The sequence below is a fragment of the Drosophila guanche genome, unplaced genomic scaffold (genome assembly GCF_900245975.1).
Source record: "Drosophila guanche unplaced genomic scaffold, DGUA_6, whole genome shotgun sequence".
NCBI lineage: Eukaryota > Metazoa > Arthropoda > Insecta > Diptera > Drosophilidae > Drosophila > Drosophila guanche.
This window is the reverse complement of record NW_022995750.1, coordinates 3,364,983-3,370,812: the sequence shown is the minus strand read 5'-3', so window position 1 is coordinate 3,370,812 and position 5,830 is coordinate 3,364,983.

Genomic DNA, 5,830 nt, shown 5'->3' with positions numbered 1-5,830 from the left:
AAAATAGCCACAACATTAATCTCGTTACTCGTTTTGTAGGTCAAAGCTGCCTTGAAGATGGATTCGTATTTATTTACTTTAAGGTAAATGCGCTTAGAAATCTTTGAAGCTCTTTGGAGCTTATCACCTAGGAGCTCAGTATCCTTCCTCGCATTAATTAAAATGTAAATAAAAAAACGCTGAGCTAAATTTCAACCCTATTCTAAGGAAAAATTCATTCTTTTCATTAATTTTTTGCTCGCGGCTCAAAAATGTTTCTCCCTCTCGCTCCGTGAGGGTGTGTTTGTGTGTGTTCTCCTATAATTTATGTGCCATATGTTGCCAGGGTAAAAGTTACTGTGTGACACAAGGTGAGCTAAATCTGAATAAAAACAGCGTGCCGGGAAAGTGAAACAATGCCGTGAAATGCAGAAATTCCTTTGCCACCTCTTTTTTGTGCAACAAAGAATTTCACACTGATTTATTTGCTTGTAATGCCAGCAATGGAATCAGAATTAATACACCATTAAAGGAAGATTGTAAATGAGGATTCTGGTCCGAAAATTCAACAGTTCATTGACCAGACACAGTAAGGCGATGATTCACAGCGCACTTGACAAATGAATTAGCTCTCAATTCACTCAATCACAATCTGCGATACAATGCAAGTCTTTCAATGCCAAAGTCAAAGTGTCAGGCCAAAGTCAAAATAACAGTTGCCAGAGCCCCACCAAATACCAGTCCATACAGAAATAGCTGCCACACAATCAAATCGACAAACAAACAGGCAAACAAGTCACACAAACAATCAAGGGCTTCCTGTTGAAACATTGCAAACTTCCGACAGGCCAAGGAAAAGAAAACAACATGAAAACATATGCCGGCAGTGTGGGTAGATATTCCACCACCAAGCCTCACCATCAAAGGACTGTGCCCCAGGAGCAAAGGAGTGTAGTTGAAATATTTTTGGTGATTTATTTGCAGCGCGTAGTTTGTGGCATGTTCGCCGACAAAAGACGAGAGCCAGTGCCAGCGCCAATAAACAAATTGCCGACGCATTTTGTCAGCCTTTACGGTTCGGTTCGGCTTGGATCGGGACAGGACAGGATTATGTTAAACAGTTTGCCAGAAACGGATGGCTGGTAGCTCGTAGCTGGTTGAGACTGCCTGTCTGCCAGTTGTCTCGCGACTCCTTGGGTGGGGGCAGAGGGCTCATTGTGTGTGCTTTTGGAGACGACTTTGGCAAGTGATTTAAATGAGGCGTCTTTATAGCGCCACTTAATGTGCCATTGAATTTCAAACAATTTATAAAGGTTCTCCTGTGCTGGAAATGATTGAAAGCTAAGTGGCTGACATCTTTTTAAGCCGAAATCACACAAACGCCTCATTTGGATACACGAAAAGAATTGGCAGACAAGGCAATCCATTCATATTAATGCTGCAGTCCCTCCCCAGACGACAGTAGCGCCTCCAGTGATATAAATCACATAAATATTTCTTTCATCTTGGCGCATGCACTTTAGTCTCCGCTCGCCGGTCTCCGGTCTCCAGTTGGTAGCAATCTCACCGCCTGATGCGCCTAAATGCAGGCCATACATCATCACACATGCTAGATGGACCCCAGCCACGCCCACCTGACGAGTGTTTGTCGCCTTAATTACTAGCCAGTGCATGGCAATATTTGTACAGTTTGTAGTTTGTCGATTTCTTGTCCTGCCTGCTGCCCCACAGTGATGCTTGATGAATGAAAGGCGCCCCTGAGTGAGTGAGAGAGGTGGTGGTGGTGGGGTGCCCCCTCGACAAGCGTGGTGGCTAGATCATTTGTCAAGGAGCTGCATAGAATGTGAGCAGCCCGAGGCCGCCTCGACATAGCAACAGCGGAAGCTGTAATGAGTTATTCAAGTAAAGCGCCAAGGCAATTACCTCAAGAAAAAAAAAAGCAGAGAGTCTATCTCAAGGTCTGCTCTCCCTTGAAGGCTCGCCCATCCACGCCATCCGCTCCCACATAACTTTCTGCAAAACCGCTTTCACATACACAATGTACCTTGACTTTATAAACCACTAAAAATAATTTACGACTTTCTTAGGAATTTAAATTTCAACGCCATGCCATCTCACAGATACTTGAGATACTTTTTTGAGCCACAACGGCGAAAATTTATGCGCTGCACTGCATGTGTGTGTTTGAGTAGGGGCTTGTGCTGGAAAACAACCTGTTTTCCACTTCCACTCTTCCACTCTCACACACTCAGTGAAACACGGAGGACGCTTCTATTTCCGCTTAGATAAGTTTATTTCATAAGCGACACTAAATTATGTGCCAAGAATGTGTGTGCTCGTTCGCTGGTCGCCGTTTCTGGTAGACATCTGGCTTATTGTTGTATCTGGATCGGGGCTGCGGACTGGGGCTGGCTCTCTGTTATTGTAATTTATGCAAAAATATTTTGGTTTGAAAAATACTCGTACTCTCGTTGCCCTGGCTCTTGGGCTCTCCTTCTTCAGAGACGTCAGAGATGCGATGCGATGCGGCCCGGCTGCGCCTTATCCACATCCGTATCTGCAACGAGAGAGCTTCCCTGTGCACGTACAAAGAGTAGTTTTGATAAATGTTCCTCAGAGAGAGAAAGACAGAGAGAGAGGAGAGTGGTTCCATGGGGGTCTACAAGATAATAAAATACACGTATTCAGGTCTTTGGTTTTTTCGGCGGTATGGGAAGGTCTGTTCATGTCGCATGGAAAGTGTAAGGTAATTTAAGCCAATGTTTGTACTTGTTGGAGCTCAAGAATGGAAGGAAGGAAGGAAGTCTTTTAAAATGTTGACTGATTGAATTTTAAGCAAAGTTATCCTAATCTAATTAAAACTCCTTCACTCAAAACTCGAAGCACAAAAAAATGTCCTATCAGTGCATTGCCCGAAATGCAATTTCCCATACAATAAATCCCAATACAACCCTCAAAACGAACACGAACAATTTGTGTCCATTGTGGGCGTTGCCCAGAGCGCATATGTCGATGACGAGTGTGTCCTTGCAGCGTCTGCAAAATCTGCATAGACTAGGCGTCCACTCCTTCGGCTGGAGGAGAACTTTTCGGGTGCGCAAGTCCCTGCCACGTAGAGCCACGCCCCTCTCACTCACTCACTCCAGTCCACTCCACTCACTCACTCAAAAGTGCAACAACAAAAGGAACAAGCTTAAGTTGAACGGAGGGTGAATTTAATAAATGAATTTCCAATTTCTACAGGCCAGCAAAAACCAAGTGACTTGGAAAATGTGCAATGTAAATAGCAAACAACAAAGTTGACATTGATAGCAGAATGGGTAGAACATCTTGAAGATGAAGAAGCTGATAAAGGGTGGCTGAAGCGAGGAATTGAGCAGTAGTTAAATTCGAAAAGTGGTTCAGGATAATGGCTTGTATAGATACTTTATTAGGCAACACATTTAGCTATCAGCTTGGACTTTTTTTGGAGAAGAGTTTACAATTGATACTTTGTATAGTTTTTTTAGCATACAATGAAGTATTCACTTGATCGCATAACAGGGAAGATCTCGGCAGCGATATAAAGACAAACTGGGCAACGAATTTACGTTGCCAACCCTTTAATTTTCTACCATATCAAAGACTTCTTAGAAGTGTCAATGCTCAATGCTCATCTGAGAACTGCCCATCGTAGAAATGTTGAATGAGAACTAAGGTTTATCAAACAAAGAATAAGCATAGATCATGACTATGCATGAGGAATGCCAGTCCAAATTTCACTGACTTTGCAATGATCTTAGATCGTGTAATATAATCGTAGCCTTCGCTGTTAGAGCCTCTTTTCGATGTGTGGACTCCGTTCCGCTGCACTGACTATGTCTGAATATGGCACCGACCAGTAACAGCAATGGCAATAAGCCCTGTACGAGTATTCGTATAGCCAGTAAGCACTGTAATCAAGCCACGCAAACCCACCGCTTGGCTGGCACTTTGCAGCTATTAAGCCATAAAATCTGAGGGGGAGAGAGAAAGAGAGAGAGAGAGAGGGAGTCTTCCAGAGAGGCTCTGCAGGCGGGAGGCACTGGCTGCAGAGTCTTGGCCGGCCACTGACTGTGGCTCTGACTGTGGCTTTTAATTATTGTTTACATTAAATGGTCATGGGTCTGCTGCTGTGCCGCTGTGCAGCGCCGTTCTTTGCGGACATTGGGCGTAATTCGCATTTAAGCCACAGCCACTACCGTGTACTTAAACAGCGATTAGGCCTGGTCAGCAGCAGGCCCGGCTGCCACTGGGCTCTGCCACATGGGTCTTCGCTTGTAATTAGCGACAGACGATCGGCGGAGCTGTGAGAACTTTTGGATTTAGTGGGGCAACAGGTCAAAGCGATGCCTCGAGCCCTGTCCTTGCCGAAAAAGAAATCCCAGCCGCGTGAAATGATGGCCACTTCCTGTACTCCTTTAATGCGCTTTTAAATGTGTTGAAGTTTTTAATTAAGCACTTGAAAGCGGGCAAGTGTCGGGAGGGGTAAATGTCGAACGGGGTATTCGCCTCATCATCATCCTGTGAAATTTTGCACACGTCATTTCCCGCCCGGCATGAATTTGCATTTTACTTCTCCTCTCCAAACTCATTTCAATATCCTTTCGCTTGTTTTCCCTTTGGAGTAAACGTTCGGTGGGTTTTGGGTTAGGGGGTTGTGCGGGTTCGAGACCTAGACGATGACTACGACAACCAAAACGAGTACTGAGAGGCAAACGGAAGTCATTTATTTAATATGCGCCAACATTATCCTTTATTATGGCGGTTTTGCATTTCTCTCTCTCTCTCCCTCTCTCTCTCTCTCTCTATGTGTGTGGCTTATGAACTGGCACGGCATCTGGCCAAAAGTCGGGGGAGGGGGTGCGTCTGATTGGCTCTGCTTTTGGAAAATTCAAATTCAAATTTTGGTAATGCTTGTCGGCACTTTTTCTGCCAATGTCTGGGGCAATCAATTAAATGCTTTAAATTGTTGTCAAATAATCTTTAAAGGGAGGTAATTTCTTAAAGCATTTTTCCACGAACATTTTTCTGCCACACCAAGGACCAATATCTGTAAATCGTTTTATGACCAAACATTATTGACAATTTCACACCCAAAAGGGGGAAAACTTTTTTCCTGTCTCGCACAAAACTTTTTATTGGCCTTTCGACACTTGGGAAAATGAAGAGAAAAACTATTTAAGTTGAATATATTTAAAGAGAATTACTTTCCAAACATTCATGATGGGTCTAGTATTTTTGGCAAGATTTATGGCTTTATTTGTATTTAATAATTACAGAAATAATTTCAGTATCCCACTGCGAAATGTCTGCTATTTCAGAATGTATTCCCCCATTTGCTGTCTTACAAATTATACTCACATTTGTCACGCTCTTCCAACTCCAATTTGGTGCCGTCCTACTTAAGCATATCACCAGAGTCTCATATGTGTCCTGGCTGCTATGGTCCCTTGCTTTTCGACTCGGTTCACATAAATCATTATTGTCGGTGCGTTTATTTTTGACTTTGACAGGACTACCACTTATGTGTTTATGTGTGGGTGCAGAAAGCGAGTTCCGACACGAGAAATGCGAATAGACGTGGGAATAAAGAAAGTGTGGGAGTTGAGAAAGATGTCTGGAAAATTGTCTCCAGGCAGTTAAATGATTTTTTATTGGTTCGTATTTGTACGAGTTCTTTTAAAAATTTACAAAATAAATGTTGACTTTAAGAACTCTCCTTATGGTCCATTTAATCCACCATTCACCTCTCCCTTGCCACGACTCTCCATATCTGCCTCCCATTGTTTTAAGTATTTTACTTGGGACTTTTTAATTAATACATTTTATA